At 46.0% G+C, this 22,572-nt stretch overlaps 1 protein-coding gene across 9 annotated transcripts in view; it reads left to right on the forward strand.

Annotated features, from left to right (window-relative positions):
* The window catches only part of MCF2L2 (MCF.2 cell line derived transforming sequence-like 2), a 3,251,461-nt gene that overhangs the window by 222,892 nt on the left and 3,005,997 nt on the right, over nucleotides 1-22,572 (forward strand). The gene's annotated exons all lie outside the window — the stretch shown is intronic.

Consider the following 22,572-nt stretch of genomic DNA (forward strand, 5'->3'; position numbering starts at 1 on the left):
GTAGAGCAGCAGAGTGCGATGCTTAGCAACGACGAGCATGTGAAGAAAGCCATCCTATCACTCACTGACTTCTTGCACCGGGCTTGTGTTAGTGGCCGGGCTGAGGACCGGTCCGTGAGTGTAACTTCTTGAGGGCACTCGCGAGCATTGGCCCCAACGTGGACTGACCGCATTGTTTTTGTTTGCATTAAGCAGAATTGTTTGGGCATATGATATGTACGTTTCATTTGGTTCGTGCTCTGGCAGTGGAATTTCTACAGTGTGACTCTGCCGCCACCCTTTCTGGAGAGAGACAAGGAGTGCTGTTGCGTATTTAAGTGCCGAGGGAAAGTGCTATTGCTATATCTGCGAGTTAAGCGCGCGCTCCCGAAATCTGTGCGCAGCCTGAGGTGGCAGGTTCGAATCCCGGCCAGGGCTGTCACAAGATGTGGTGAGGCCCGGTGCAAAACATTTGGAGAGGCCCGCTTACAATATTTTGCACTGGGCCAGCGGCGGCACCTACGCAAACAGGAGACTTGAGAAATCTCCCCTTGAGTTTGTGTGCAGGATCCCAAATATGGTTTATTACTACAACTGCAAATCATCTACAGCAAAGTTAGATTTCTCTACTGAAGAAAGGTTTATGCCATAGTAACTTTTGTATCATATGCATAAATATATATAGGATGGCATGAGGTCTCCGCTCCTCCACCTCCAACTCTCTGCGGGTCAGTCACTTTTCCAAGCAAAGAGTTGGGGGCAGATCTCTTTCTTCGGCTGGGGCCTCCCTCTGGAAACAGCCTCCCTGCCTCTCTGAAACTTGAGCAGAACCATCTCCGGTTCCAGAAGCAACTCAAAACCCTTTTCTTTGCTTCTGCCTTCTCTCTTCCTCTCCCTTGCTGATCATCTGCCCGATCCATGTACTGCTTACCCTCTGAATTCGTGCCCAGGTCCCTGCCTGTCCAGTTACAATCCTGCACTGCCTCTTGGCTCCTCTGCAATTGTGGTCTGTATCTGTAACCCTACAGTCCCCTCTCTTGCACTTATTCTCCACCCGTTGGCTGCACTTACGAGTACCCGCACTTGCCACCTGTTGGCTGCAGTCTTGTTTCTCCTTTGTTCCTGCACTTCTGCAGCCTACCCCACCCTCTGCACTTCTCCCCTCCCCCCTTCCCTGCTCTTGCACAATCTGAATGACAGAAGGCCTAGTAAGATCAGTGTTTTGTCCTCCTGTTTTGGTTCCCCTCCTTCCCTTGTCGCGCCTAGAAACACTTGTGTACAGGCGCGTTATAAATGCCATATCATATCTTTAAGGAGCACCCTTCTCCTATGTCGCATTAAAACACACATCATACACAGTGACAAATGATGTACCGTGGAGGCTGGTACATTTCTGAACTTGAGGCTTAAATGTCTGTGCCAATTATGCAGGATCAACAGAGCACAGTAAGGGAGACCAAACCAAACAAGGGTTGCTTGAGGGGGGTTCTCACTCCCAAGAACATGTTTGAAACATTGGGTGAACATTATGCATTTTACAGCACTTTCTTTGCAAAATTGGGTAGAAATCCATACAGTTTGCAATTGGTTTTCTATGGAAGCACATGGAAAATCCCAATAGTTGCAAATCACAAACCGTGCACAAAAACATTTTCCAATACATTTCATGCCACCTTTCCACACAACATATGCTATTATAAAAATATATTCATGCTTGTTGTTCTCATGTACATCCATGCAGGCTGCATCAATGTGTGCCATTATTACAATGTACGGACTCCCAGCCAGTAGAAATGCCATGCCACAGAAACTCCCAGCCAGTAGAAATGCCATGCCACAGAAAGTATATCCAGGCTGCTGTGCACCATTAGTTTTATTACTGGCTATATTGGCCTAAATTCAATGTGGGCCAATTTAGCCAATTAGTATGTTTGCTTTAACCTTGATGTATAGTCCTGTGCATCAAGGGTAAACCAAAAAGAGCATTGGCAATGCTAGCAGTTTGGGCTTTCGTGTAGGCATGGGAAAGGCACTTTGTATTGGTATTAGCTGGCCGTTCATGGTCCCAAGTGCAAAATGGTTTGAGTACCTGAGCAGCTAATAGCAGTGCCTCGAAAATGCCTAATACTTAGACACAAGCCAAAACTGTTGGCTTTGCCAATGCTTGTTTTTAACAGAACGTCAGCTAAAGGCATGCAGGGTGCTTTTAAATCGAGTGGCCGAAGGCAGACCTGATCAAGACATTTTTATTACACCAGTTCTGTGTTTACAACTGCAATGAAGTCATTGGGCCTCATTATAAGACTGTAGAATGGGTTAACGGGTGCCGCTAATGGAGGTGGACCCGTTAACACCATTCCAAAATATTACAAGGTCCCCTCGCGGGACCCGATGTGGACGTCCGGTCTTACCAGACGTCCATAGCAGGTCCCGCGAGGGGACCAGGGATCTAACAACGGGCCGGTCGTAATCGGCCCATTGTTTGCCCCTGCACCCATTCCCATTGAGCCCTATGAGGGCTCAAATGGGAATGGGGAAGGTCCGGGCCCGGTTTCCCAGTAGGAGGAATTACCGGGCCCTCCAAACTCGGAATGGCCCGGTAATTCCCCATTCAGGGAACCCGGACCCGATTTTGGAGGTAGCCATGGCGCCAATAGCACCATGGCTACCTCCAAAGTCGTAATGAGGCCCATTAACTCTCAGAAGACTCCTTTGAGAAAACACTTTCAATCACATTGAGGGCAAAGTTTGATGGCAAGGCTTGTTTAAAGCTAGCTCAGAGTTCCAATGAGGAGGTGTTTTGGGTGGGAAGGGCACGAACTGGATGAGAATTTCCATAGGGATTAGCATGGCCATGAGAAGTCAATGTGTGGGCAAATAACTAAACACCATCTACAAGCTTTGTGTCCCTCCTCATATGCAATTTCTTCCTATCTGTACTCAATCCTGTCATTGCGATATCTTCCCAGATCCAGGATCTCGTAAAAAATTACTCACCAGATCTCAGATACAGCTCCACAATCTAGGAAATCTATGTGCACTATATGTTTATTTTAGAATGCTGTGGTGTGTTTGTGCTTTAAACTATGTTGGGGAGGGATTTGAACCGTGGTCACTAGGTTCCAAAGTGAGACACTTCCCCATAAAACCACTTGAGGGTCTGTGCGGGAGCCCTGAGAAATCACTTGTCAATGTTGCACTGTACGGAAAATATTGATGTGCTTTTTTTAGGTTTAAAAAGGGTGCAGATTTTGAACTTTGCTGATGATAAATCCTCTGAGGGGAAGAGGCAAATGTTCATTGGGTGACTAAAATTAAAATACCTGCTCTGCACCCTCCCAATCCTCCCGTCGCTGGACCCTCTTTCACTGCGGTAGGAGGGATGCCCCAGAAAAAAAGTCTATTTCCACCTCTGACTGTTCGCTAAAGCAGTAGTTTTGGCTTATTGGCGGCACACCGAATAACACAAACAAAAAGAATGCTGTGCAGTGGCGCAACACCAATGAGCAGATTGTTGAGGAGCGGCATCAGTTTCCAACATGCAGAACACAAAAACCTATCCATGCGATATCAACAGACTCACTTTGATAAAACCAAAGTCTTAACCTCTGGTCTCAGCTTTTAGATAGCCCACCTCTCCAGAGATTAGCATAGTATTCTGAAAGTAAACAGCCTCTGAATTGGGTTGAAAGGTAGGACTAGTGGCCAAAGGGAAGGTGCAATAGCTATTTGGCTTCCTAGCTGGGCTCAGGGAATTCGGAGGGAAGTGGGAGCAGGTCAGGCTGAGGATTTGTCAGAGCTGGTGTGGGCCATTTCTTTTTGATGTTTGGGGGCAACCCTTGTCTTACTGATTGGAAAAATAGTCCAAGGCACCTGTGGAGTGCTTAAATCAATAATGAAGTCAAAATAATGCAGCAAGGTGGTTAAAAGCTGCAGATTATCAGTAGGTTTCTGTGTCATAAGACTGCCAATATGGGGGAAACTACTAGAGGGGCCATTTCAACTGTAAAAGCTGAAAGGGCCAGATGCCATCCCTCAGTGGGGAGACCGACAGTGCAATGGGTTCATTGGCCCCACTCACTATCCGCTTTCAAAGCTGTCACCCAGCCCCTGCCGGGCTGACCAACAGAGCGTGGCCAGACGGAACAAGACACAGGGGGTCATTACGACCCTGGTGGTAGGGGGTTAACAGGGCCGGTAGAGCTGCCGGCCCCGTTAACCCCCTACCGCCTCATTACGAGTCTCCTTGCGGGACCCGCTAAGGCCGCCTGGTTTTACCAGGTGGCTTAGCGGGTCCCGCGAGGAGCCCAGCATGCTAACAATGGGCCTGTTATTAACGTGCCAGTTGTTAGCTCCCTCCCCATTCCCATTGAGCCATATGGAAGCTCGAATGGGAATGGGGATGTACCGGGTCCGGGTTCCTTGAATGAGGATTTACCGGGCCCTCCAAGGTCGGAATGGCCCGGTAATACCTCATTCAAGGAACCTGGACCCGGTACCCAGTAAAGGGGTAGCCATGCCGCCAATAGCGGCATGGTTACCTCCTACCTCGTAATGACCCCCACAGTCATTAAACGGGGCCTGGGCTTCACTGTTAACAAAGGACCTGCAATTACTAACAAAGCATTTCACTGTCAGCACCTGCATTCATAAGCATACATTTTTAGGTAATTGAAATTGTGATGTGGGGTTAGCACTTGCATGCCAGGGGGAGTGATTAGAACTGAAGTGGTAACATGAAACATCTCATTCTCATAGAATTACTTAAGTGTGACGTTTCAGAAATGGGGGCGAGAGTTAGCTGCTTGTAACATTAAAGCTTCACCAGGATAGTCCAATTCCAATGTGGAAAGATGTTAGATGCCCCCACACACGTAGGTTTGCCCCCCTCCCAGCCTATTCCAATGTGGAAAGATGTTAGATGCCCCCACACAAGTAAGTTTGCACACCCCCCCTTGCAGCCTCTGAAGTTAGCGCCTCTCCCAACATTTGAAGTGTTAGTCCCCCCCCTGACATTTTAGCCTAAGTGTACCTCTGATGCCATGAACCCACCCCTTAAAGAGGTGGCCCCCAGGGAGGCTACATTTAGGGGTGGGGCTGAACACACACTCACATAAAACACTTTCACCCATGCATTCATCCACCAGTTACACAATTCCATACATGCATGCATACATAAAACCAAACACAGCATTGACACAAACATAAACACCAACATGCATGCATGCATTCATACACATACTAATTTAATTTAAATACACATATATACACATGTAATTTAAAATAAAAAAACATTTACCTTACCTCCATGCACCCTTCAAAAGCGTCCACGCAGACGACACGTATACGTGCTGCCTGACAGGAAAGAACTCCTCTACCATCAGTCAGTGTGGTCACGCTGAGCAACGTGAACACACTGACTGAGCAACGTGAACACACTGACTGACAGGAGAGGAGTCCTCTCTTGTCATTCAGCATGTCCACGTTGTCAACTGAATAATGGGAGGCAGCAGAGCTCACTTCTGAGCCCTGCTGCCTCCCATTATTTTGCTGTTTGTTTGCGGAGCCAAACGGCTTTGCAACAAACAGCAAAATCATTTCAGGGGCAGCACAGTCCCCGTGTGAATAAAAGGACACGGGTGGACTGTGCTGCCGTCTGCTTAGGAGAGGGGGCTGCGAGGCCCCCAACAAGCGCGAGGCCCGGGGCAGTTTGCCCCCCCTGAACCCCCCTCGTGATGGCCCTGATCCCGGCAGCGTCAGCTCTGCCTTTCACCCTTCCGAAGTCGATGCATTGAGTGCCACTCTGTGGGCTAATACTGTCTTCTGTTATTTCAGCGCTCAGCAGAGGTCGAAGTGGGCAGGAGCGGTTGGGAGCGTGCTGCTCTACTTAAAAAAATAAAAAAAAACAATTACAGTTCCTTTAGTTTTATTGGATATAAAACTGTAGGAAGAAGTTGAAACGTGCACTGCACTGAGCATTCCCTTAAATTAGCAGATCTGTTCGTTTGGGGGCTTGGATTGCGCGTGGAAGAGGGTTTGTGAGGCGGGTGGTGTTGGTGGGTGCTGGGGGTGGGGGTGGGGGGGTTATGGGGGTTGTGGCAGGCCAGCAGGCAACATAGCTCCACTACTTCTTTTCGTATACTTTGACCACGGGTGTGTATATAAGAAATATATTATTTGTATTATCATCAAAAACATGGTGTGCATTCTTTTGCAAATGTGTGTAAGGCATTACAAAGGCGCCGTGTTTACGAACAGTTCTGCGGCACCCAGCATAAGTGCATGATGCAAGCCACAAGTGCTTAACATGGGAAGGGAGCACCTATCCCAGATGCCTGCGTCCCTCTGAGAAGTGCTAGCACTCCGCCCATTGAAAGCAGTGAACCCCAGCAGAGACGTGCCAGTACTCTGCCATTGGACGTGCCGAAGACCTGCTGAGAAGTGCCAGTGTTCTCCAATTGAAAGTCGTGAACCACCCATGAAACGTGTGATATTTCCCCATTGAAAGTTCTGAACCTCGGCCCAGTACCCAGTTCAAGCACTGACATACATGCACCCCCGAGTTGTAAGCAGAATGGATCCTCCCTGGACACTGATCTTAAGTCATTGGAAAAGCCCAGCTAAAGTGTGTGGGGGTAGGGGCTGTAATCAGCCATAACGTATCAGAAGGAAGTGTGAGCTAGTGGCTACATTCTCTGATGGAACTATATGCTAACGTTGTAATCTTAGCTGCCCCATTGTAGCCATTGTGTTATCCTGGGACTCAGCCCTTTTTCTGCCAAAAGCCTGGAGTGGTTTGAAACAGACAGAGTGCTGGTATTAAACTTCACATAACACAATAGAGAAGGTGTCTGAAACCTGCGGCTCTCCAGGTGGCTTGGACTACAACTCCCATGACCCCTCCCCATTGTTTATACTGACTAGTGCGAATGCGACTTGTGGTGCAAATCCTCTGGCGATCCAAAGGTTGCAGAACCCTGGAATAGACAGATTGGGGATCTGTGTGTGAACCTACTTATTTCCAAATATGTCCACAGGTGTGGGGCAACGTTGCGCGGCTCTAGGGGCCTCATTGTGCGTATTTTGGTTACAGTGAAACCGGTGGCATTGTAAATGCCTCTTACTTTTAAAATGCCACCCAATTATGATTTGGGGTTGCATGGCTATTGCCCGCAGGTGGAACAAAATGGGTAATATCACCCAGGCACTACTTTCTATGTTCCCCATACAGTACAAATCTAATGTGATCCCAACTTCTAATTAGGTGGTATTTTAAAAACGATTGGTATTTAAAATGCCACATGTTTGGACGGTTCCAGCAACACCCATACAAAGACACGAGGTCTCAGAGGTGGACTGGCCCCTGGGGAACATTTCAGAGATTTCCTGCATGCTGCCTGCTTCTGGAGGTCTGTGGGGCTGCTGTAGAAGGTAAGAAGGCCAGCAGGCGGTATCCTCCCAGGTGTTCCCAGGCACAGCACAATCAGAGGATGCAGGGCCCATGCATCTGAGCACAACTCAGGTGCTCTGCGGTCCTCTGGCAATAGACTGCCATCTTCAAAGATGACAAATAAAACCTATACTCCCACTAACGCTTTCTTGGCCCAGAGGGCGTGGCACTGAACAATACCGCCGATGGTAGTTTTATCTGTGCTTCAATAAGCGTCCCTATTTTGGTGGCCTGATGGATACGGGCTTTGGCAGGCGCGAGTCTTGCCGTTTTGGTTGCAGTGAAAAGTCCTCCACCTAAGGTTTCTCTACGATGCTCGGAAGCATTTCGCTGTAGTGTTCTTTTTGCAGCCCTAACTTCCCTGAAGCCCAGCCATGACTGCAGCCCCACCGTGGCCACAGCATAGCCCTTTTCTAACTCCCACATGAATGCAGCCAGTCCCCACCCTGCACTTCCCTTTCCTGTGTGGCGCTAGTGAGATCAAGCTATCTGCTATCCCTTGACCTCCTTCATCCCAAGATTTTAAGAACCTCGCTGAGGTGCGTGAAAACACCAGATTTCGTTTTGGGGGGCCTTTGAAATGCATGGGCACGCAAGAGGCTTGGCGGTGGAGTCAGCCGATTGCAAGGTGTGTGACACCCGCCAAAAGCGTGTGAGTTGAGAGCTATGTATTGTTGTGACTAGCTAATCTGTTCCACTACAAGATTGTTAAGTACATAACTCTGATCTTTGAACATCCAGTTTTATTCATTTTAATATATATTTAAAAAAAAGACCTATAACAAGATCTTACATAAATGATAAACATTTCAAAGAACCATAAAGACTATACAGTTGTCACATTCCTTCTCATGTCTCTTCATACACAAAACAGAGTGTAACATCAATCTATATACCAAAAATGCAAAACATATTTAAAAGGACAACACTTCTTTTTGGGACCAATTCTTTCTGAAGTTATGGGAATAAAGATCAACCATTGGTATCTATAGTAACTCCCTCGTAATTGAATACCGCTGTTGTCTAAAGCTAAAGCTATTTCTTCCTTTGTTTATTCAGTACAGCCTCTCTATATTATTGAATGACTTTTTTGGGGTGTAATTCATATTGCAACTTATATAAAACACCCGTCAGGCACAGATATAGGTAGAGCGAAAGGAAAATTCTATGGCAATTTCCTTTTGTTTTGTCGACATATGTTTCGGTCGTCTAGACGCGTACAGTACACTCTCGAATGCTGTTGTTCTAGCGAGTATGGGCCCTTCTGCAGGACAATGAAACTGGTTTTTACAAGAATGTTATTCTTCCAAAATGCGATGCTTTTTAGTTTTCGATCTGTAGTTCACTGTAATTACTTCGAGACGTTGAGGAAAATCACATAACCATGTGGCAACTTGATGGATATTGTGTCCAGAAAATCTGGTCTTGCACCACACCTTTTAAATCTGCCAAACGACAGACTTTATATAATTGTTGTCTTCATAATAAAGATCTTCGTGGCAGTCCTTGCTTGATACTGTACAAAGCTGTCTTTTCCAAAAATACTTTGGGCCCCGCCCACGTTGCAGCCCTTGCAATCAGAAAGCAAATAACAACCATCTATACGAAATGTCGCTCCCGCAATGCCCTGAGGCAAGACACAATGATATCAAGTCTGTCGTCGTTTGGCAGAATTAAAAGGTGTGGTGCAAGACCAGAATTTCTGGACACAATATCCATCAAGTTGCCACGGTTCTGCCGCCACTGAAATGTAGCCTGTTTTTCTGCAGTTTCGCACAGAGCGTGGGGTTTCAATCCCATGTTAGTTGCGTGTAGCGTGATGAAAAACTTTGCATGGGTCTTTTTTTTGTATTCGTGCTAGTTTCGTGCTGCGACATGAGAAACTTGGTGCAGGTTTTTCCAAGCCGTGCTAGTTTTGCGCATTACCACGAGAAACTACATGCAGTTTTTCAGTTTGTGATAGCTTTGCGCAGCATCCCAAGAAACCTTGTGTGGGTCTTTTATCGATCCTTGCTAGTTTGCTAGGTTCGCACCACGAGAAACTTCGTGCGTGTCTTTTTTTGATCTGTGGTAGTTCCATGCAGCGACATGAGAAGCTTTGTGCAGTTTTCCATGATCCGTGCTAGTTTCGCACAGTGACACGAGAAACTGTGCAGCTTTTTTGTTCAATTCGTGGTAGGTTCCCACAGCAGCACGAGAAACTTTGTGCCACTCTTTTTGATTTTAGATCTGTACTAGTTTTGACCTGTGCTAGATTTGCACAGCAGCATGAAAAAACTTTGTGCAGCTTTTTTGTTCAATTCGTGGTAGGTTCCCACAGCAGCACGAGAAACTTTGTGCCACTCTTTTCGATTTGTGCTACTTTCACGCAGCGGCACGAGAAACTTTGTGCAGCTTTTTGTTTAATTTGCACTAGTTTTGCGCAATGGCACAAGAAATTTCATGCCGCTCTTTTCGATCCATGCTAGGTTCTCAAAGCAGTACAAGAAACTTTGCACAGCTCATTTCGATTCGTGAGACGGCACGAGAAAGCTCACGCTGCTGTTTTTTCGATGAGCAGGGGTGTGGTGGATAGCGGTGAAACAGATAATAAATCGTACAGATTTCACTTCCACGGCTGGGGGAATGGAATTTAACAATTCCGGCCAACCCTACCCCTATATGCTTAGTCTTGATGTGCCAGTGTGTGGATGTAATGCTTTGTGGGCTCTGCAGTATAACACCAATTACAGAAGGCTGAGTTTGGTCCTCTCTGGATCCACTTGAGTAGGTATAAGGAGAAGTGATGTGCAAGTCCAAAGCATAGTCCAGGTGGAACAGAACGATTACACTGCAGCATAGACTTGCCAGAGTCTAGCCAGGCAAGGGCATATGCTCATGAGAACTAGGTCGAAGAACCCATTTACCAATTGGGGAAATCTGTGAGATGAGTAAGTAGATGGCAGTCTATGTACAAATATCAGTCCAGAGGTCCGCAACTACCTCGATTTCCCTCCAAAACTTCACATTGGTAAACATTGCTTAGAGAAAAACAAAACGAAAAGACAGTCCTTCATGAATCAAAGGCATAACTCACTTTGATCTGTTTAATTTCGGACCGAATACCTCTTCTAATCGTGTTCCAGTGCACACAGGGCTGGCTGGCCTCTCTCCAGGCGGTATTAAAAACAGAATTAGTGATATCGAATAAAAGTAGCCTTTTGAACTTTCTGGGCTGCCAAGGTCCTGTTTGGATGATTCTTAGTTCAGAAGCGGAGTCTGATGACCACGCTGGGTCACCGCCCCTTGCACTATTGGGCCATATGTTGTATGCTCTTAATATTACTCAACGTGCTATAATATAAAACCCTTAACTATTTTAAATTAACTGCACCCATTACCAAATCAGGATAGGAGGGTATTGAAATTCCCACTCGGTAATGTCAAATTGCCTTTTCCATAGTTAGCAAAACAGTTAAATTTCCTATAACCTTTGAACGTACATGACCTGAAAAAGCCCACATGACTCCAAACAGCACACAGGGCCCCAAAAAGCCTATTTGAAACACCAAACAACATGTAGTGTCCGAAATAGGACATGGGACACCAAAAAGCCTATATAACTTGTTTTAAGGGATACTAATCTGAGATTGGGATAAAATGAGTGTAGAAAGGAGACATTCTCCCCTCCAATTTACAGCACCACCATTCCGGGATGGTAGGACAGACTGGAGGGGGCATGTCGTGCTTTCCAGCTGCAAGGCTGCCAAAATCTGTCTTTATGGGACCTCCGTGTGCACCAGTGACATTGCAAGCATTTCTAAAAAGTCTGCCTCTTTTTCCTATTTACGATAGTGTCCTTGACCCTTCAGTGAGTAAGAAGAGTGGTGCTGCAGTGAGAGAAATGACTGATTTATAAAGGAAAAAGTCCACAATAGATGTTAATGACACCTCAGAGGGGACGTATTTTAACTACCCTTTTTACCTGCAAAACCAGGACTTGCCCTGCATTTCTGATGGGGGCTAGGGCTTTAGTCAAGCCATACATCCAGCCCATGAGAAAGTGGAGGCTTTGATCCCAGGCTGCCACATCCTCACCTTGCCAGAATATGGTGTTTTACACTTTTCCATGTTTGCATGCAGCTCAAAATCAGGCCCTCAGTGTTTGATGCATTGATTCTTGGATGTGGGGCGCTCCCTTCTGGCACTTAACTTGTCATATCCAAGCGGGTGCGTTGAGTACGTCTTGCAGCCGCACCACTATGCTCCGAATACGCGATGCTATTTGGCAGCGGTGTGATGGTGTTCCAGAGAGATTGACTTGTCTGAATCTACGCGGGAGGCCGTTCATGAGGGCAGCTGAAAATTCCTCAAAGAAATTGGCCAATCCACTTTTAATTACATTTCACTGGACAAAGAACTAGGTTTAATAGAAGCCAGAGTCAAGGCCCTTGTTTCCACAGTGGTTTGTACAATTCTTTCAAACTGCTGCTTTTTAACATTGTATGTGTTACTCTAGGAAATGCCTTTGACATTCGTTTTATTTGAAATTACTGTCTACTATTTATTATGCTTAGTGTCTTTGCATTCGCGTAGAACACAAAGGGCCTACTTAGAAATGTGTGGTATTTACTCTGGAAATGCCAGCAAACGGAAGTGTGCTTAATGCGTGTGCTAAACTTGCAGTACTAACACTAGGACAGGTTCCTTAGGTAGCCTATCTCGCCCTGCTCAATACTTTCATGTATGTATGCCTTGAGCAGTGTGTGTTTTTATTGATAATTGTTTCCAATAATGATTTGGTATCAACAGAGGTAGGAAGGTTCTGAAAGATAGTTGTACAAACACCGAACAAAAAAAAAACTGCCAGTGATGGATGACATCATTAATATTGTGGAACAGACAGAATCTGTGACTGGAAATAAAAATACTCATGCCACTACTGAAAATGATGATTATTTTCAGTCCAATGAAAACCCTATAAAGGCAGATAAGTATAGCAGTAAGGCTAACAAGAAACGAACTGTCAGAAAAAAAGAAAAAATTATGTCAACAAGAAGTAATGTATAAGTAAGAGACTTAAATGTCATAATAACAATGGATGCACTGTGATAAAAAAATCAATGAATAACATAGACATTGTGACATCTGTTAATTTAGAACTAAAAACAATGGGCCTCATTATGAGTTTGGAGGTAGCCATGCCGTTTAGCAACATGGCTAACTCGGGACCGGGTCCCAAAAAATGGGATTTACCGGGCCATTCCGACATTTGCGGGCCCAGTAAATCCCATTTTCGGGACCTGGACCCGGTACTTCCCCATTCCAGCCCCGATAGGGCTCAATGGGAAGGGGGAGTATGCTAACAACGGACCCGTTAATGACGGGCCTGTTAGCATCCTGGACTGCTCGCGGGTGCCGGTATGCACGTCTGGCCAGACCAGACGTGCATAACGCCACCCGCGAGCAAACTCGTAATGTGGCGGCCCGGTACCGGCACCATTCATACCGTGGCTGCCACAGTCGGAATGAGGCCCAATGTCCGAGGTGAATCCATTGAGACCAGTACCCCTATGCAAAGAACCCAACTATATTGGTCCACATATAGCTTTGATTCATGATATTCCTGAGAATGACTCAAATAAATGTAATGGAAAGCCAATACAGAGAACTTAAACTTGGAGAATAGAGAAAAAAGTTGCAGCAAAAAAAAAAGAAAACAACTGATATAAGACCTTTTCTATCTAATCTAGAATCTAAAAAGGCACAATGCACAGCGGAAAGTTGGGAAGGTACAAAAAAGCTAATAACAAAGAGAAAAAAGATAGCCAAAAAAGATAATGGGATAGCTGATGGAGTACTAACAGATGTAAAGAGAACATCCAATTAACAGACTCAAACAAATCCTCAGAATGAGGCTCAAGCTCAGACTCCTAAGTCAAAACAGTCTTCGCTGAGCCCTAATGAATGCGTAAGGAAATCGGTCAGCTTTGCAGAAACTGCTACGAAAAACATAAATAGTAGCCCAAATGGTGATAGTAGAGACAGAATTACTATGATCAATGCTCTCCAGAACCAAGCAATAATGATGAGCTGGAGGCTGCACGGATTTGTGGAAGTCCTATCCTGTTAGACAAAGTATCACTCCAAATGCAAATCCGGCTGCGCCTATAATCACATTAAATAAAAGAGACACAACACACTTTTCAACACATATATTGTCACAATCACAACAACAACAAACATATTTTCTTCAACCTTAAAGACTCGAACCCCATTAATGATTCGTGCTCAAAACGGACATTATTTGTCCACAAATCTCAATAATGAAAACAGTTCCCTTGACATTAAAGTTCAGCACAAATGATTATTCCAATCCCGATACAAGAGTCGGTCCCAACACGTGTTTCGCTCAGCAGCCAAGATGAACAGCTGTGGATGTTAGTGAGCTTCTTCATGGCTAACCCCTACAGATCAATCTTGATATATCTTTGGAAAATATTATACACCAGACTTTTCATTCGCTGTCTTATTCTAAACTTGCACTTTAGCATACATTCAATTTCAACATCAATTATTCCAATATTAAGTTAAGTTCATTTCTCATGAATTATTGTTGAATTTTTCCCCCTATCACCAACACATCAATTGCGGTTCTACGCCAAAATCTCATCTCATTTTCGTGCAATTATTTTCATGACATTCACCTTTTGCATATAAATGGCTCACCCGAATAGTATTGGCTCCCACCCTCTCGGTATATGATTCCACCGTTCACGAAATGTTAACCCTTGTTTCCTATAACGCTTGGCTTGCGGACCTCGTTTCTGAATATTCTTAGAATGAAGTTCCTAATACACATATAGAACATAGCACACAGTTTGCGTGTCCTGTTCATTCCCATCGCAATATTGATGATCCTAGTATACTAATATCAAAAAATATGTGGGTTAGTTTAGCCTCACGACGCAGGTGTTGATTTCTCTCCACACCTACAACCACAAAATACTAGCTTAGTAAATACTGGTAAAGAGCAGTATTTGCTACTGATCTTGGGTGCTAAGCGAAACACGTGTTGGAACCGACTCTTGTATTGGGATTGGAATAATCATTTGTGCTGAACTTTAATCGTCAAGGGAACTGTTTTCATTATTGAGATTTGTCAACAAATAATGTCCGTTTTGAGCACAAATCATTAATGGAGTTCGATGACAGAGCCGGTCTTTGAGGTGGAACAACATTTTCTTTTTATGTTGTGGTTTTGACAATATATGGGTAAAAAAAACCTTGTGTTGTGCCTATTTTATTCAATGTGATTATAGACGCAGCAGGATTTGCATTTGGAGTGATGCTAAACTTGCAGTAACTTGGAAGGTCCACATGATTCTGACTCATTGCAAATCCTTCAGTTATTGCCCATTTCGGAGCACCACAGGACACCATGGGGAAATGCCATATTACGCATGCAAAAATGGTACATGCAGCAATGCGTTTGTGTGGCAATAATTACCACCCCATCAAAGCAGACTAATTTGAAGAGTTTTGGTAACAAAACCTGCAGTTTAGTAAAAACATGGAATATTTCCAAATACCACATTTTTTGTTTTGCCTATAAGGTGGCGCTTTAGCACCACCTACAAGCCAAAACGAATGCATTGGAGTAGAGCTACAGACAGATAGCATATGCAGAGGGACACAAAGCTTGTAGGTGTTGTCTGGTTGTTTACGCACCAGTTAACTGCCCACAGCCATGCTCATCCCTATGGCCCTTCCCACCCACTTCATGCCCTCCCCACCCAAAACACAGCATGCTGGGATCTCGTTGAGCTAACTTTATCTGGCCTTAAAATAAAGATTTGCACTCAAAAAGTGCCTTACAGGGTTTTTTCAAAGCAGTCGCCTGAGAGCTAATGGTTTAATTGTAGCTGAAAACACACTACTGGTGTAATAAACATTTCTTAACCAGGTCTGCCTTTAGCCACTTGATTTGTAAGCACTATGCATGTCCTTCAATGAAGTCTGTTAAAATCAATGCTATGCCCTCCATATTAATAGGGAGCGCTGAATACCTGGGATAAACTAGGATTTGGGGGTGTTTTCCCACGGTGGAAATGTTTGAAGGAGATACAACAGAAGATTATTTGTTTGAATTATTCGGTCTTTTCACCCCTGAACATTCCCAATGTGCCCAAATGCCTACCCACACCCCCCCCCGAACCCCTTACTTACCTTTAATTCTGTCTCGGCATGTCTCTGCAAAGCCTATTCCCTTTCACTTCCATGATTGAGAACCGGCGCGGCAGGGTCCTTTTTCTTTTTTTTCTTTTTTTGTTGGGTCAGCTGCCGGGGACACCCCGTAACCCCCGCTCACAGTATAGTAAACTGGGGTTGGGGGGACACCCCCACAGCTCCCGCAGCCCTAAACCAAATCCAAATGACCTACCCAACCAAAAGGCGACCTTTTAGAATGTCGAACATTTGATGGTACCTTCTTTTGGACTTTTGGTTGGTTTGGTCATTTGGATTTGGTCATTTTGACCGAAACTTAAACAAGAACCCATTAGGTCAAATTGTTTAAGCCTTGTGGAAGACCGTCCCGGTCAAAACACGTGCTGGCCTTTGGTTACACAAAACCTAAATAGCACAATTAAATACAATTGTACAAGGAATGTGTTTCTGTGAAGAACTACAATAAATTGAATTATTTGAGATCTTATGGGACATGAGCGCATACAGACACAAACTCATAAACTCAACCCCTTCTCAATCTGTTCTTGAGGGTTTTTGTATTTAACTATCAATGAACTCTATTCATACAAGGCATCATCTTAGATGAACTCATACTTGTTAGGTTGATTTCTCTATGTGGTCACTCACAGGCTTGTTCCTCAAGGCAACCCACATGAAGCTAAGCTGTCATTTGGATGGATACAGAAAAGCAGGCAAGAGATGCACTCGGGTGCCAACCTAAATGGCATGCTCACTGTGCTCAGAGAGGCACAGCTTCACCTCAATGATGAGGCCCAACAAGGCTGAAACACGTGTATGGGTTTCTGTTGGTACTCTTGTTCAGAGAGGAATTGCCATAGCATTTCGGTGCTGGACTGTCCATGTGGGCGGAACAAAGACTGATATGCAAATGGCTATTTCCCATCTTTGAAAGGTACAGTGAGCAAAAAGCGTGTGCTGCAAACTCTCATCTCAGAACAGGTTATCATGCCATGTTCTTTCTGGCGAGGAGCGGCTGCTAACTTTTTTTTAACTAAATGGCCTTTGGCATAGCTCAGAGCTGTCATGGAGGTGACTTTGCCGCAATGCACCCTTGTCTGAAGGTGCAGTATCAGCACAGCTCTGCCATCTTATAGACTGAAGGCTGGTGTTTGGGTGAATAGGGCATGCGTGTGCTGACTAGCAAGTGCAAGGTGTGGTCCAGTTTGGCGTTGCAGGCTTTTCACTGAAGCTGGTTTACGCTGGTGTATGATGTGAGGTGAGCAGTGTGTGCTGTGACCGGCACAGTGCAGAGACACTCACTGGTATTGGGCTCCTTGCATCTCCCTTGCCCCCGGCAATGGGTGGGCAAACCCCCATCGGACACAGACCAAGCTGAGTGGCCGTATGAAGGTTAGAGTTACCTAGATTTACATGTATCTGCATGTTAGGTACCGTAAGTGTGATGCCAGAGAATCAATGCACTCAGTATGTGGTGCTGTGCACAGATCTATGTGATTATTGTGAGAAAAGAAATGCTCTATCCCAAACTACCGATTTTTCTTTACCCCCATTTTACTGCATATATATGTATGGTGAGAACCCCCGCAACCTCCCCATACTCCTCTACCTTTTTTATTAACTTAACCCACGTCCCCACACTGTTTTGTTTCGGCCGATTTTGGGCGGCCTACAAAAAAATGAAAAAACACATTGGGCCTCATTCCGAGATTGGTGGTAGTCATGGCGCTATTTGCGCCATCACTGCCACCAATAACGGTTTCGGCACCGGTGTAGTTCAATGGAGACTTACCGGTGTAGTCCGACCCTGGCGGGACCGGTAAATCCCCATTGAACATGCCATTTCCCATTCCCATTTGAGCCCCCATAGTGCTCAATGGGAATGGGGAGGGCGCTAATAACGAGCTCGTGACTTGCAAGCCCGTTATTAGCGCCCTGGTCCTTTAGCGGGACCCGTAAAGGACGTGTGGTCAGACCACACGTTCGTTATGGTCCCCGCCAAGGGACCTTGGAATAGCGCAGTAAGGGATTACCGGCACCGGTCTCCTTACCGGTGCCCGGTACCCCTTACCGCCCACCTTGTAATGACCCCCATTGCCTCCCCCCACCCGCACCCTCCCCAAATGTGATTTGTTAACAATCAGGCGCTTTCACTCCCCTACCCCCGAACCCAGCTCCCTCAGCACACCCCACCCCCTCACACGCTCCCAAAAATAAACATTCACACTCACAAAAACACACAGACACACGCAACACACACACTTACCAATTCTCCGTTGCGACCGCTTCCGGGTCCTGCCATGCCTGTCAGCCGTTGACAAACCGATTTAGAAAGACTGGTCTGTGCGATCAGAGTGGTCTTTCTAAATCATTTTTTTTAATTCGTTTTTTTTTAAGAAGGTTGATTGACCTAATACCAAAAAAAGTGGTGCAGAATCGTGATTGCGATATTGCAGGGTGCAGGGGCTGTGTGTGTAACATGAGTGTCACAACATAGTGCTGTGTACAATTTTGCTTGTTTGTATTGTGCTGTACACCACAGTGAGGCCACCTCGCAGACACTGGGGGTGAGGAGCAGAGGGAACATTTGAGGATGCAGCACTAGAAGTTAGCACCAATACACCAAAATGCCTGGCCCTGTGCCAAAATCCCTGAACTGGAGGGCCCCGTCCCAAAATCCCTGCACTAGAGGGCCCTGTGCCAAAATCCCTGCACTGGAGGGCCCTGTGCGAAAATCCCTGCACTTGAGGGCCCTGTGCCAAAATCCCTGAACTGGGGGGCCCTGTGCCAAAATCCCTGAACTGGGGGGCCCTTTGCCAAAATGCCTGAACTGGATGGCCCGCGCACCAAAATGCCTGAACTGGGGGGCCCCCACGCCAAAATGCCTGAACTGGGGGGCCCCCGCGCCAAAATGCCTGAACTGGATGGCCCCCGCGCCAAAATGCCTGAACTGGATGGCCCCTGCGCCAAAATGCCTGAACTGGGGGGCCCCCGCGCCAAAATGCCTGAACTGGAGGGCCCTGTGCCAAAATGCCTGAACTGGATGGCCCCCGCGCCAAAATGCCTGAACTGGGGGGCCCCCGCGCCAAAATGCCTGCACTGGAAAGCCTTATGACAAAATGCCTGCACTGGAGAGCCCTGTGCCAAAAGGCCTGAACTGGAGGGCCCTGTGCCAAAATGCCTGAACTGGAGGGCCCCGTGCCAAAATGCCTGCACTGGAGAGGGCCCAGGCCAAAATGCCTGCACTGGAAAGCCTTGTGACAAAATGCCTACACTGGAGAGCCCTGTGCCAAAATGCCTGCACTGGAGGGCCCTGTGCCAAAATGCCTGCACTGGAGGGCCCTGTACCAAAATACCTGCACTGGAGAGGGTCCAGGCCAAAATGCCTGAACTAGGGGGCCCCGCGCCAAAATGCCTGCACTGGAAAGACTTGTGACAAAATGCCTGCACTGGAGAGCCCCATGCCAAAATGCCTACACTGGAGGGCCCCTTGCCAAAATGCCTGCACTGGAGAGCCCTGTGCCAAAATGCCTGCACTGTAGGGCCCCGTGGCAAAATGCCTGCAATGACGGGCTCCCAGTCATAAAGGCATTTCATAGTACCCATAACTGAGTGACCCTGAAAACATGCTCATAAGAGGGAGGCTTTCAGCATGTAGGTCCCCTGCTGGGAATACAGCCTTGAGACTACTGCCCAGGCACTGGGCCATGCCAGCAACATACGTGATGGCTGTAGCTCTCTGGATGAAGGACCCTTTCTTAAGCAGCTGCCGGGCTCCGCTTTAAATAATCTACATATACACCCAGGCTCGGATTTGCCTATAGGGCAATAGGGCAATGGTGAACCAAAAACGCAAAATACTTAAGTGGGACAATTTTTTGGCCAATGTGGGCCAGTTTACTTCACTATGCGGCTAGTAGTTTTGACCAGTGTTGCTGAATAGATATTCTTTAAAATGCACAATTTGCATCACATTTTATCAAAAAACTCCCCTTGGGTACTGTTCAAACAGTCTGTCACAAAAAAATGAATTGCCATTTGCAACTGTGGGCCACTTTTTCATTGGTGCCCCAGACAATTTTATACCCCAGTCGACCCTGTATAAACCACACGTTTGCATCCCTTTTCCATGTGCTGCAGATGCCTACTAAGGTTAATAGATGCCAGCAGAGTGAAAACAGAAGAGTGTGGCTAATCATCCCAGAATGCAGGACATCCTGGTCATCATATGGCACTGCCCACACCCATAAAACTCATCACAAGTTGGGCGGTATCCCTGCAGTGTTACCACCAGGATACTGCCGGGTTACCGCCGCATTTAAGGGTTACCGCCAAACTCGTGATGAGGCAGCTAGATCCTAGGACAAGCAAAGGTTTTATAAGCAGGGAGGTGTGCATTCAGGGTGTGTGCGTGTGGGACTGTGTGTGAGCGTTTGTGTGTGTGTGTGAGAGAGGGAGAAAAAAGATAGGAGAGCGAGAGAGTGCGACATGAGTGCTATGTAATTCACTGAATTACTGGCAGGATTTCCAAGTATTCTGGACATGGGAAAGAAACAGCATGATCGGACCAAAAAATGAGAAATTGCCAGCCATTGGAGATGCTGAAAAACAGAAATTGATTTGCTCCAAATTTACTCTCAGACAAGAAAGATTTCACCTGTGCAGGCCTTAGGGCAGGGCTGCCCATGCGACAGCCCGGGGTACCATCAGCCCCCCGCCACGCCAGCTCGGGGAAGTCTTTCAAGATCTCCCATAGCCGGCATGGTGGGAGAAGTCGCGGCAGGTGCCGTATTGAAATTAAATGCTCAGGCGTGTTCAGTAACAATAGGGCACTGATATTTGGTGCCCCCACCCAGGCATGAGCTGGGAGAGCCACATTTTTGTTTTGCTGCTTTAAAAACCTCCCAGGTGAACCATAAAACTCGCCAGCCACAGAGTGCGTAGTCTAGTCCTCCCACATAGAGAGTTAAAACATCTTTTGAACAGCTTCCGTTCCCTTCTGCGCCTATCAGGCCTTCCCTGTATGGGTGATGAGCCAGACATACTGCTGAGTGGTGAAACAATTGCAACCGTGTCGCGTGGAATTCAAGACCCAATTCTTTTCACGGCGTAATGTGTAGTTGCATTTGGGAGAGTGCAGTGTTACAGCGGTGTCTAAATGAAGGAGCAAACCAGCGCAGGAAAGCCATCTCCGACCACCACACCGCACGCACATAAAAACTGTTGCATTTCCTAAAACGTGCGAATTACAACTGAAGTCAGCTTCTCTGTTGAGCTAGTTAAGTGTATTGGGAAGGGGCGCAACAAAACCTACATTTTGGGTAGGGGATAACTGCAGCCCTTGGGACGTTTAGACCCTTTAGCTGCTTTAACACGCCTGCTTCAACTTCACAGGCATCTCACTTGTCATAACGTGAGTTGCTTCCAAAGCACACAAAAAAGGTAGAATCGTTAGACACGACCGCGCTGCTCTGCAAAAGGCACACAGCGCTACCTTGAATGAACGTGTAGACTTCTTGCAATCCCTGCTGTTTACTAATGCACTAAAACGAACTGCTCACTAGTAACAGGCTTCTCTGACTCAACGTTGCTTTTCGGATGAAGCGCGCCTCATGCTCAGATGCGCTACCAAGCGCTTTACTTTAAGGACTGTCGTCTTTCCTTCGCTTTCATTCGCATCAGTTGGCAACTTCAGAATGCCACAGAAATCGCGTCTAACGGTGTCCGTCGAAATGAGCATCCTAAAAAAATCGAATGGAGAAATGACTGCATGTTTCCTCTTAAACTTTTCGCAATTTTTTTTCAATAGAGGTGTAGGGTGGGGCAAGGGTAGTAGTTAAGGTGGGGGGAAGAGGTGGAGGGGGCCGGGGTCTCCCCCGCATTATAAAAAAAAAACATACAGTCATTTTTCCATAACAATTTTTCATGGACATCCGCATGCAACAGTTAAATGGATAAGTATCTGCGTGCAGAGTGTAATGTAGTTAACCCTTTAAACATTTTCGATACAGGCTTTGATTGTCAGATGCTAATCATCGCCACATTCCAAACCTCAGGATATTGGAATTTTGGGTTCGTTTTTTAAGAGCCCTTTGGAAAATGATATCAAGTATGGGGGTTGGTTTGCTCTTTGTTGAATCCCTGGTCAACTTGAAATATGGAAAATATCGGGCTCAATTGAACACAAGTGTTATTCAAACTAATACAAAAGAACTACTGTATTTAACATGTTGATGCTATAAAATATTATGTAATATCCACCATGTTTTTTATAAACTTTGTACAATAATCGGACAGTTGTTGGAGAAATGCATTCACTGTTTTAGCAGAAAAAACAAATACATTGAGTGTTCATTTAGGCTTCAGTTTTGAGGCCAGGTACAGCTGGGGAACTTCAATTAAAAAAAAAAAAATTCTGTAATGCATGCCAGTGCCCATTTGTGATATGCTGAGTTCCATGATTGATAGGCAAAGTGCACAATAAATACAGAGAGTGTTTTTTACTTTGGATCTTTTTAAGCACTTCCTTTGGGTGACATGTACTCAAGGCCCAATAGTGTTCCTGAGGTTTTTTAATGTGTGGCACTATTTATACCATGTCTCAAGTTTTGTCTCTCAAGTGCGCAGGTGACTAGCTGTGTTCCACAGGTGCACCTGGTACCTGGCACATGGTAAAAACATGACATAAGTGAAGCAGGTAATACCTGCATTTTCTGGTGGTGGGGTGCCGGAATTACTGGCAGCTCAGAATTGCAGGTAAGTCCAGCCCCCCGCCCCCCTCAAACCTGTAGTATGGCATTAAACGCTATTACTGGCAGATTATTTCCACACCGGCATACTTGTAATGAGGCCCAAATCCTAATAACTGATATCCATATTCCTAATAACCCCAACTTGCACTCAAATGTTTTTGTTTGATTGCACAATGGTTTGCA

Source organism: Ambystoma mexicanum, chromosome 10 (assembly GCF_040938575.1).
Source record: "Ambystoma mexicanum isolate Mex_15411 chromosome 10, UKY_AmexF1_1, whole genome shotgun sequence".
In the NCBI taxonomy this organism is placed as follows: domain Eukaryota; kingdom Metazoa; phylum Chordata; class Amphibia; order Caudata; family Ambystomatidae; genus Ambystoma; species Ambystoma mexicanum.